This window comes from Saccostrea cucullata, unplaced genomic scaffold (assembly GCF_032062105.1).
Source record: "Saccostrea cucullata isolate Sc308-1 unplaced genomic scaffold, CSIRO_AGI_Scuc_v1 ctg1067, whole genome shotgun sequence".
NCBI lineage: Eukaryota > Metazoa > Mollusca > Bivalvia > Ostreida > Ostreidae > Saccostrea > Saccostrea cuccullata.
The window spans coordinates 60,823-73,820 of record NW_026928025.1 but is presented as its reverse complement, the minus strand read 5'-3'; the positions used below and the strand labels follow the sequence as shown (position 1 = coordinate 73,820).

General features: G+C 31.8%; 1 long non-coding RNA gene across 1 annotated transcript; it reads right to left on the bottom strand.

Moving 5' to 3' along the window:
- Nucleotides 1–5,839: 5,839 nt before the first annotated feature.
- Nucleotides 5,840–6,542, bottom strand: LOC134276222 (uncharacterized). The gene is made up of 3 exons (XR_009994000.1): nt 6,479–6,542; nt 6,134–6,201; nt 5,840–5,912 (listed from the first exon to the last, which is right to left on the bottom strand). It is a non-coding gene; the product is annotated as an uncharacterized LOC134276222 (long non-coding RNA).
- Between the last annotated feature and the right edge of the window lie 6,456 nt (nt 6,543–12,998).

Here is a 12,998-nt window from a genome sequence, read left to right as displayed (position 1 = left end):
AAGAAAAATGGCCACTTTTAGATTGATAAACAAACATGGTGTAAAGAAAACGAGGTAGGCCGTTTGAGATATTACTCACTTTTGAGGTAGATGGCAAGTGTCTTACTCTTAATGGTACTTATCTTTTAATGTAATCAGTTTCAACCATCTACTCTGTTATGACGCATATTAACCTTTTATTAATAAAATTTATTTTTTATAAATAATTGTTGTCAACAAATTGTTTACGCACTTCCTTCATCAATATTCTTGAGAAGACCGAATTCTTAATTGCTAAGATATTGCTTAATTGTTTTATTATCACAACGATGTCTATAGTAGAATTTTGTGGAAAGTATTTTTTCATTACACTTCAATTGTTTCAAACCATTAATCATTTTGTTTCGCACAAAGTTTGACGTTCATATAGCTATATGACTTTAAATGATTTTTACTGAAGTAAAAATAATTTTACTGAAGTAAAAAAATTTTTGCTGAAGTTAAAATAATTTTACTGGAGTAAAACTATTTTATTTTGAGTAGCAATGGCAAGTTTCGTCTTCTAATTATGGTTAAAAAATAGAGTTTACCATACAACTAAAAGTGACGACGGGGCAAAATCTTTAATAACATCTGCTTACTTTTTTCCAATCATTTTTATCTTAGTAAACCACTTGTCAGACATATATAAGTTTCCTGCATCCCAATAGAAGTTGTTACTTTCGTTCTTATGCGCATACAGCTTGATTTCAATTTAGTATGATTTCCTTTCGACGGCATTAACTTTAAAGGTTTTCATGGAAACACAAAATGTTAAAAAAATTGCAGTGGTTACATTTGAAAATAGCCGAAAATGTTTTAGAATGGCAAAAAAACTTAGTTCACACAATACGACAATCATTTTACATATTCATTTATACTTTCACTCTGAAAATTAAACGACGACGGAGAGTGGAAAGGAAGAAAAAAGAACCTTATGCATTTTAAACGCGAAAATTTGACGTCAAAATAAACGTTTTTTTTTTCCCCAACGTCAACGCTTATGTCATTAAGCCCGGTTTTGTCAGAGAGTTTTTATGCAATTAAATGATTAATGTGAGTTGCAGAATAAAACAATTATTACCCTTATGATAAAAGAGATCTAGAGGAAAAAAAAAGTGCCGAAACTAAATTGAAATCAATTTTATGAAATTTTGAAACTATATAAGGAAACCAGGCACAATTTTACTCTATTGTATTTTTCTATATATCATTTTCCAACGCAATGATAAGGATTTGCAGCAGCTCAATACATTTATTAAAAGAAAAATAAATTCCACATGCCACTCCCCCAAAGAATTAGACAACTTTGAAATCTAACACATGTTGATAAACACAATTAAATAGTTTTGACATTGGAATCGATATGCCCCAAATACCCCGATACTGATACGGATTTATAAATAAGAATACGTCAGATTGAACAATCCCCTATAGTAAATACCTTTATATTTTCATTCAGTATAAGTCTTTTCTCATTTGTTTTCTGTTATATAAATCTCAAGTGTCCTCTAATTTATGTTATCTTTGTTTTTTTTAAATAATATGACTTTATAGTTATATTTGTGACTATATAGCTATATACGAGGGGTGTTAGAAAAGTTCGCGGACACATTGAGTTATAGAAAATCTATTGTGTACTGTGAAGTATTACCTATGTCTGAATGAATTCCTACATTTTGTTTATTGGTATGTAAAAAATCAGGTCCATATAATAAAATCTTAAAATTTTACAACTATCTTTACTATGGGGTTATGGGATTCACGGAGCAATCACTTGACGTAAGCGAGGTGACAACCAGACTTCAACCCTTTAAGCTTTTTCGCAGTTCTATAAATCTTTCATTTCTCCAGATTTTTCTTATCTTTTTTCTTCTTTAAAATTGAATATCTATATCAAGACATATTACTTTTCTACTATAATGTCTTTTGTACTGTTTTGGATAGTATTGAGATCTTAAAAGATAAAAAAAAGTCTATGCAGTCAATCGATCAGGTATGGAAACTATGCAAAACCATATAGGCGCAACGCAACGTCCATGCGATAGGGGGTATTGAAGTATCGATGGAGTTAATAATTCAAAATGTTACTCCTTCCATTCTTATGAAGCTATAACCATTTGAAAACTTGTTATTTGTATGTGTAGGATATTCCCGGCAGCATCTTGAACATTTTAATCTAATTTTAGACATTTTCCTGTCTGCATACATAATTTTTACGTAGTGCAGTGCTCCATGACGCTCAATGACGTTCCGATTTTTGGCTATGTTTTTACGCGTTAATCATTTATGAACGGCTATAAAACAGTCATATACCCTCCAATTTAGTTCAAAATTTCTCCCAGTGACGTTTCCTGCATACTTTAGCGGCAGGTAAAGTATCATAAATCTCTTGGCACCACAACTGTGCAATTTTTAATTTTAATAAAGAGTCTTTGTGATATAAACGTGCCAAAATGTAGCATGCTCCGTGAAGCAAGATTTATCAAAATAAAAATGTCGTATATTTTTCAATAATCACCGGAGAGCACCAAATTCTTGTATATTTATTGGAAAAAAGCTCAAGATTATATCTGGAAAGTTTGACCGGTTTCGTGGAAATAGCGCGCTCACAATAGAACTTGTCCGCGAACTTTTCTAACACCCCTCGTATAACTACAATTTACTATACTTAACAAGAGTATAGTGTAGTTAACGATAGTTAATGAAAGTGTCAAAGTTTTTTGAAAGAATCAAAGTTTCCGCCAAAGTTTTTCAAAGTGTCAAAGTTCTCGATAAAGTCTTTCAAAGTATCAAAGTTTTGGCCAAAGTTTTTCAAAGTGTCAAAGTTTTCGCGTAAGTTTTTCAAAGTGTCAAAGTTTTGGCCAAAGTTTTTCAAAGCTTCAAAATTTTTTATCTTTTTTTTTTAAATAGCAAAGTTAACACCAAATTCTATCAACGTTTTAAATTTTTGAAAGTGTCAAAGTTTTCGATAAACTTTTTCAAAGTATCAAAATTCTCCATAAAGTTTTTCAAAGTGTCAAAGTTTTCGCCAAAGTTTTTCAAAGTGTCAAAGTTTTCGCAATTCTTTTTCAAAGCATCAAAGTGTCAAAGTTTTTGATAAAGTTTTTCAAAGTGTCAAAGTTATAACAATAGTAAATCAAAGTTTTCAAAGTGTCACAGTTATAAGTATAGTTTACTATACTTAACTATAGTATTTTTTGTAAGGGTATGGAAAAAAATGCAAGATAAAAACGATCATTAATAAGCAAACTACTGTTAGCTATTTTAATTGTTTGTATCTATAGTTTTTAAATATGTTCTCAAAAGTGTAAAATTTGCAGATTTAATTCACCGATACGTTTTGTAACGGTGCATGATGTGTACATGTAAAATGCTCTCAGGATTTGATCAAATCACATATAGGAAAAAAGTCTTACTAGTGCCATGCTTGCAGCTCATCAGGATCTCTGCATCCTCTTCAGTAAAAACACATTTTTCTTTCAATATCATTGGCTTTGGAGATCTGTTGGTATTTTCTATCATGAAATATATTGGTTCTTGAAGTTGTGATATGCATCGATCATCTTCTAATATACTTCCAAAATCAAGTCGAACAATGTGCACGAAAAACTCATTGCAAGAGAACTTTTGTGCAATATACTTCCTGGCTTCTTTCACATTTGTACACACCTAAAATAAAAACAAATTTATTGAACAGGATTTTTTTTAAAAAAGGGATTGAAAAAAAAGTATACAGAATAGTCGGGATAATATAATTTTTTTGAAGAACGTAAGAATGTTGAATTCAAAATATAACTTTCAAGGCACATGTTAGCAAGAGATCTAGAGGTTTGTTGCGACCACTATTGAAATAACGACAACTATTGAATTAATTATTTCAATAGTGGTTGAGGGTTCAGTTGGAAATATAGTAAACAACTTAGTGAAGGTTTGGTGCCTCTAGAGTCTACGGTTTCGGAGGAGTAGCGATAACAATTTGTTTCGCATAAGGGGCAATAACTTTCAAAAGGGTTCATCTTTGGGAGAAGAATGGTATATTTGAAATAGTTTTAAGAGTACATATTAATGATGCAAGGATTAATGCATATTAATGATGCAAAGACATAAAGGATATGTTGATAAACAAAAGAGATATAAAAAGGAGCTTAATGTTTCAGTTTTGGAACGACCTCGACCTTGATCTTTGACCTTAACATAAATTTCAAGGTCAAAGGTTAATGAATCTAAAGCAGTTGGTCCCGCCTTGTTTTTAAAATTTTTAATTATTCATAAAATTCATAAAGTTTCAGGGGCAATAACTCGTTGAAGGGGTCAAAAAATACCTTCGCAATGAATAGATTGAAGGATCTCCTAAATTAGTTGAAGACATTGGTGAAGGTTTCATACCTCTACGGTTTACGGTTTCGAAGGAGTAGGGATAACAAGAAATTCTTGCAAAAGGGGTAGTAACTCTTGAAGGGATCAAGGTTCCTTAACGCAGGTTCAACTGCAAAAATCTTCTATCGAGTACATGCTTATGGATCATATATCTTTTCTATCTATCTTAAAACTCAAAAACATGCGACAGGAACGTAATAAAAAAACTTGGAGACTTATTGTTCACGGAACAATGATAGGTCTTTCCACCTTCTTTGAATTTGAATTTCATTTAATATTTATCTCTCTAAAATTAAATTTCATCAAAAAGGAAACTAGGAATGGCTTACAAGAAAAAAAATAAATTAAAAATTTGGAGGTGACCTTGACCTCAGACATCAAACTATATTCAAGGTCAAAGGTCAATGGTCACATTGTTATTAACCTTATGCTTCTATGACGTATAGTTTTAAAGTTATAAGGTTTAATGATAAGCATAAAAGCATTAATTTCTAATTTTTGGCGCTTACAATAATTTAAAGTTAAAGTCAATGAAATTTATGCAGTTATTCCCATGTCTCTACGACTTCTTTTTTGGAAATTTTAATTATTTGTAAAGTTTCAGGGGCATAACTCATTGAAGGGGTCCATGAATGCTTTTGCAATCAATAGATTGAAGAGTTCTCTTAATTAGACGAAGATATTTGGTGACGGTTTCATACTTCTACGGTTTACGGTTTCAGAGAAGAAGTGATAAAAAGCATATCTCGCGAAAGGAGCAATAAGTTCGAAAGTTCATTTACTCAGGGTGAACTGCAATAATCTTTTATGGAGTACATCCTTATGGACTTTAAATCTTTTCGATGAATCTTCAAACAAGAAAACGTATGGCGGAAAAAAAAATTAAAAAGAAGATGAGATCTCGTTGTGAGCAACGAATTGGGTCTTTCGTCCGTTTCTTGAGAAAATGAGATAAGATTTTAATTAAGATTTTCTGGATAAGAAATAAATAATCTGCCGAGACCAGCGCTCACCTCCTATAAATTAGAGGGGTTTTTTTTGCTTGCCAGACATTTTTTTCAGTGAAGAGTAAAATAAATAATCTGTCTTTCATCTTATTGGAAATAAATATTATTTAAAAAAAATGACTTGGGAAAACATGCCAACCACCCCTCTCCTTCAGAATAAAATGGTGGTCCCCTTACATGTACCTGTTTTGAATCAATAATCTCCTTTTTATTTCCTTTAATATTGAAAAACAAACTAACACTATGTACATGCTTGAAATAATATCTTGATAGAGATTGACACCCACCACACAAAACATATGCAAGTTGAGATTTCCAAATCTTAATAGCCTTTTCAATACCTATACAGTATAAGTAAATGTATAAGAAAAAGTCAAAGCATAATTTATTGATCAAGAAAATTTATTTCATAAACAGCTTTTCAAATTCATGGGTAGGCTTTATAAGGAATACTGAGCAAGTGCAAATTATTTCCATCACTTCATATTCTTGTGGATGAAATCAATTCTGAAAATACATGTACAAGAAAATCAGGATATACATGTAGACATACCATTATTGAGAGTAAACTGGTGTTTAAAATTAAATTAAATTCAAAACAATGTATTGAAACATGGAGCAGTGAATGCATAATTAATTGAAAAATAAATTAAATGCAATTCTACTGTTATATTTTATGATTTTGCCAGAAATATTGCTTGGTTTATAATAGCTAATATGGAGCATACCATTTTCCTTAAATGATGGATTAACTTGCTGCCTGAATGAATCCATAGATTCAATTCTTTGGGAATAGCTGCAACATATTATAATGCTATGAGATTACTAAATGAAATATATTGTAGAATAAAATGACATTACACGAACAAAACAAATCATGATATACAAGATATTTAAAAATGGAAACAAAGTTGTGTTACAATACTTTTCTGGGAAATTAAAACCTCTGACATTTACTAGACAAATAATTAGTATATGAAAAAAAATATTCTTTCATCTTTACCAAAATGAAAAATAAATATAATCAAACCTGTATGCTTAAAAAATGTGAAATGCTTTAGAAGTATACATACCCTGTGGAGAAATGGAAGGGATTTTTATTTATTCATCCTCAAGCCTGGAACTCTTGACAGCTACAGTCACGTGCAAAAAGTATTCGGTAAAAAATGGAGGCGTGTTTACACTTACCAAGGTATATTAAAAAAGAAAATGACCTTGCCCTCTTTTTATCACATCACAGGAAATAGATTTGTATAAATTTAGAAAAAATTGTCACATGATAAATCACGTGACAATATTTTCGTCTGCTGTTTACAAATTTAGAGCAAATATAGCAAGAGTAAAAAAGATGGGTCGGAAAGGAAAAGAAATGGGGTCAGATGTGAAAAACATCATCGTGGAGTTAATGCAGAAAGGTTATTCTCGGAGAAAGTTAAGTGAAAATGTTACAGTTACCTAAATCAACTGTTATAGACGTTTGTCGAAAATTTTCTGACACGGGATCGGTTGAAAACAAACCCAGAAGCGGCCGACCTCCAAAAATTGGGCCCCGTGACTATCGGAAGTTAGAGAGGATTGTGAAAACAAATCGTAGATGTTCACTTTCTGATATAACGGCAAAATTTAACGAGGAAAGACCAGAACCAGTAAGTAAAAGGACAGCATAATTTGCGCAAACATAACTACAGGAGAAGTGTTTCTAAGAAGAAATTAAACTGGTTATTAAAGAAGTGAATCGTAAGAAGCGGCTTGCTTGGTGTCGGGGGAAAAGACGATGGTCAGTAGAGGACTGGAAGCGTGTGATTTTTTTCAGATGAGAGTAAAATTATAATGGGTCATGATGAAAGGATTAGGATTTGGAGAAAAAAGGACGATGGATGGAGGCCGGACCTTGTTCAGCAGAGGACTTCTCAAGCGAAATACGAAGTTATGATATGGGAGTGCATCTGCAGGTAGGGTGTTGGAACTATGACGCCAGTAGAAGGAAATATCAATGCTGCTAAATACCAAAATATATTAGAGGAAAACCTATGGCCTGTTCTCGCAAGACATTTCCCTCAAAATGGCTATTATTTTCAGGATGACAACGCACCCGTCCACCGAGCCAGGTCTCTTGTGTATGTAGCTATAAATCGAATTAACTGTTTAAGCTGGCCTGCTCAGTCACCAGACTTGAATATAATAGAGAATGTTTGGTTAAACATAAAAAGAAAACTTCAGTCACGCACTGCTGCAATAAAATCGAGAGACAATTTGATCGAGGAAATTCGGCGCATATGGACAAGTATCACGCCTGCTTACATTAAAAGCTTGTATGGCTCCATTCCAAAGCGGATTCTAAATGTAATCAGACTCAAAGGACACCTTACGAAGTATTAAATTTTAAGTAATTGATTTTTTTAATTTTCAAAGCATTTTCGTTGAATTTTAGCTTGTAGATTTTTTCATACTACCGTTGTCAGTGTTAACACGCCGCCATTTTTGACCGAATACTTTTTGCACGTGTCTGTAGCTACAATAGTACAATTTTTATATATCATATAATTAAAACAAAAATAATGTATAAATTACAGAATTTCATTGACTTGACATGTAATCAAACTAAAAAAATATTTTATTTCCCCCATTAATTTAGAAATTCTATAAATTTACAAACATAGATTTAAACTGTAGGTTTTGTTTTCAACATAATGATACAGACAATATTTAAAAAATATATTATGTAGCATGTCTGTATAGTGTTAGAAAGAAAACAACATAACATGTTTAGTAAATCATTGTCAACTCATTTACTGAAACAATGAAATTACAAATTTAATTTAGTGTAAATCTGTATTACTGTTGTCACAGTTGATCCCCATTACTACACATAATATCTCAAAGAATATAAGCGAATTGACAAGAACTCTGTACCATATATTTATGGTACAATTATACATTAAAAAAAATTCTAATATAAAAAGTGTGAAACCAAGGCCGGAACTACCATTGAGGCAAGTGAGGCAAATGTCTCACTTAATTTTTAGAGTTTTTTGAAAAGTGAAAAAGTTTTACGTGGTACTTATGTGTGTCTTCGTGCTAAAATAATATTTTTCAACTTTTATTTCCATTTCTGTCAATCCTTTATCTCAATAGGTGCTTCATTTTCATTAAGAGCGCATGTAAAATTTAATTTAAAATGTTCATTTTGTAAATTGTTTAATAATTTAACACCCCTTTTAAGAATTTCTCATTCATATTGAAACACTTGCCGATGGAGGGCTGCAAGTTTTACATCTGTACTGGGGATTCAGGATCACTGAAGACGAATGAACAGTCAGAGGTCTTTTTTGTGCCATTACTTACTGTGACATAGGATCTCGGTTTTTTTTTACGGTCTCATCCGAAAAACTTTGCTCTACATCCCGCAGTGGGATTCGAACCCGTGATGTAAGGATCAATTCCTTAGTCTGCGACTTTTGAGCATACGCTCTAACCACTGCGCATTGCGGGCGACGATTCAAAACGTAAAAACTTTTTAAAATTATTTTTTTTTTATTTTCTAATACCCAGGTTTCAGGACCAACCTCCCCTTGGAAACATCAATCACTGGTCATGAGAGTCTGAGAGTAGGAATGCCCAGCACCCTTGCCTCACTAAAAATTTGAGCCTAGTTACGGCCTTCGCAACTTTGTATGTGTCTGTTGGGACTGTGTGGGGGGAGGGGGGGGGGATAATATACACACAATAGCAATACACTGCAATAGGTTTTCACTGACTGTGATAATACATGTAAATGATCATGTACACACTCGCTATCGTTTTTTTCTATGATGTAAACACAAGAATATCTAGATATTGTACATACATGCGCATACATACCTGGGCTAAATGTACTGCAGAGATGATTCTAGGGACCTGATGATGATCGTCTCAGTCTTTCATTATCTTCCGAAAAAATGTCCTCATATTCTCGTAATAGGGTTAAACAATCCCTTGTCTCTTATCTTATCCCTATTTTCTTTTAAGATTCCCCGGTTATTGCATTAAAATCAACTGCATATCTCAGCTGATGTCGCCAATTTTGTAGATGTAAACAACACTCCGTGTCATCGAGTGCAAGCGTTTGGCTGAAGCCGAATGCAGCCAAGCGGCACATAAAAAGTAAATTATTCTATAGATATGCTATTCTATATAAGAGAAAATTACTAATAATTATTTATTTAAACATGAAAATATTGACGTTTGCTACAAATTTTTGCAAATATCGGTAAATAGTTATTTTAAGCTCTATTTCCTTATAAGGATTAATCAGGGCGGAGCAACTGTCATGACGTCAGACCTCATTATGACCTCATTACCATATTTTTTTCATGTGTTGCCTTAACTGTACTGCGAGTACATGTTAATGATGCAAAGACATTAAGTATCAGCTAAAAGATAAAAGAGATGTAGGAAAAAGCTTAATTTATCATTTTTGTATTGTCCTTGACCTTTGCCCTTTGCATAAATTTTAAAGTCAGAGGTCAATGAATCGTATGCCTTTGGTTCAATTATTCTACGCTTTTCGTTTTGAAAATGTTTAATTATTTGTAGAATTCAAAAATATTCAGAGGTAATAACTCAATTAAAGGGTTTACGAATCCCTTTGCAATGAATAGATGAAGAGTCCTCTTAACTAGTCAAAAACTTTGGTGAATGTTTCATATCTCTACGGTTTACGGTTTAGGAGGAGTAGCGATAACAAGCATTTTTGCAAAAGGGGCAATAATTTCGGAAAGGGTCAAGGTTCATTTACGCAGGGTCATCTGCAAAAATCTTTTACGGAGTACATTCTTATGGACTATAAATCTCTTTCAAGAAATATCTTGAAACTCAAAATCACACGGCGGAAAAATAAAAAAAAATAATAAGAAACAGAAAAAAAATATCAATAGGTCTTTCCACAGAAAGGTGAAAAGACCTAATAAACATATGCATTTCAAGAGGTCTTTCCATGGAAAGGTGGAAAGACCTTATGAAAAACATAAGCATTTCAAGAGGTCTTACCACAAAAAGGTGGAAAGACCTATTAATAACTAGTAGAATAATTGTTCTCGAACAATTACAGGTCTTTCCACCTTCTTTGAATTTCATTTTTAATTAATATTTTTCTATTTAAACTCTAATTTCATGAAAAAGAAACCAGAAATGGTTTAAAATATGACAAAAATGACCTTGACCTATGACCTTAAAATAATATTGACGTAATGGTAATGCACGTCTTTGCCTTAGACACTCTTCTATTTTATGTATTAGTTAACAAAAGTTTACGTTTTTTCAAGGGATTTAGTAATTTATCCAACTTGAATTTCTTTAACTTAACTTACCCAGAAACAACTTGATTGCTTAATTTACATACTAACGATTGCATATATTTTTAATACTCAACTTTATATGATACTTTCTCAATATAACAAGCATGAACCTTTCCAAATCATTGAACATATGTGATACATATATCCTTATGGAAATTATAGCCATATTGAAAAAATCCATTCTCAAACACTAGTTGATGAAGAAGAGGAACGTTCTGCATGTATATGTAATCTAAAATCCAGAAACTACGCAAGTAAAATAATGCATATGCTAGAATTAGACAAAGGAGTAATAACGTCATAGGAGTAGCAAAATCAGAACCAAGGCAATTACGAAAACTGGGAATTCGCCGACTCCAACCGGAGGTGTTTTCCATTTTATGCAAACCGATTTAAACGGAAAAGCCACAATTTATCAAAAGTATATTACCACTACCAGGTTCAGTTCCGAGACAGTACCTATTCAGAAACCTTTAAAGTTAAGCACTGAAGATAGCTCATTGTCATGAAAATACAAGGTAAGGTTATGCTAATATCCGTCCGTTGTCATTAAAAACATACAAAAATTTATACATAATGCCAAAAATAAAACGTTTTTGACCAATTTCGAGCTTAAATTTAATTATTTTGGGAACAGATACAACATTCAGTATTCCATAAAAAGATTAAGGTATTTGATATCCACAATACATTTTGAGAATGTTTGGTTAGCAATTACATGTCCATGAGTGAAGTCATGATCGTCAGCTTGATAATCAGATATTTCTTTAAATTTATTTAAATGGTCCGCTTATTTTTACACATGAAGAGAAACTTAATTTTACATTTGATAGGCAACTGACAGCCTATTCTTGATAATAGGCTTTATGAAATTGCAATTTATAAGCAAATCGTCCATTGTCAGTTCATGTTAAGTTTTTCTAGTCCGGTGTCTTTTTCTTAACATATAAGTTTACCAATAAAACAGTCTGACTAAAGCAGGTCACTAGTACATGTATTTGACTAGTATTTGACTTTGTTAGAATTGAAATAGTAGGAACTAGTTTTAGTCATACTGATCAATTAAATGCATATATAACAAAATTGATCAAATGTCTATGCATATCTTAAGAGAGAAAAAAAATATTGCTCACCGTTTTGTGATGTTTTTATATTCAATTCATTTTTATATTAGAGTGTAAACGTGAAACAATTACTGAAAAATTATCAGTATAACAAAAATAAAATCTTAATTTGATAAACATGTACTTTAAAATCGAGAAGTATTTAATATGTGTTTAATAACTGACAAACAAGTTGCTGAAACAAGAATATCAAAATTCTTGTTTTATAAAAGTCATATCTTCAAAAGCTCTTTGGTCAAAGCAATGATTTTGTCAACAAATACAATTTATCATGGAGACAATGCTGACTGACGTTTTTCCTCGGTACACTTCCATATCAGGACAAGGAGCACACAGTTGGTGTAAACGATAGGCAGAGAATGATACTCCTCGAAGATTTTTTGTATAAGCAAAATTAAATCAAAATTAACAGAAATATGAACCAATGACTGTGATCTTTTACTTTTAGATATAGCTCTTAACGTTTGCATAAAATTTTGGATATTTCTCATCTTCCAAGAATTGCAAAGGAAAGCATTGTTCTCCCGCCTATAGCAATTTAAGTTAACATATTCGATGGACTTTTAATGTGTTTTAATAGATAATTATATGCATTTTCATAAAACACTACTTATTTTGGAAAACAAAGAGAAATAACTATAAAATTCATCTAAAACCTGTGTTCTTCACGATAGAAATCAACGGAAAACGAAAAAATACTTTTATCCCCCACCCCCTTCGTGAAACTAAACTTCTTTTCTCTAAGTAATATGGACAGTTATTTGAAATATTCAAACCAAAGCTTGTTTTTCCGGGGGTGGGGGTATATGTTTATACTTTAAATATAGACAGTAAGCAACAAAGCCGATACTATCACAGATATGTTTTTTAACATCAAACGACAAAAAAGTTTAAACACAGATTATTTAATTTATGCAACCATGAAAAATCTTATAAATCTTATACCGCAGAATAGTTAAAATGGTCACGAATTTTATTTTCTATGCGATAAAAATCTTTTGTTGCGCCATTTCTGTTATCCTGTTAGTGCGATGGAAAAAAAATACCTCTTCACCGACCCTTTTTATGGACTTGCTTTTGTATTATTTTGCATTCTAATCAAAACTTGTATTTTTCTTACACTGGTAAATTGT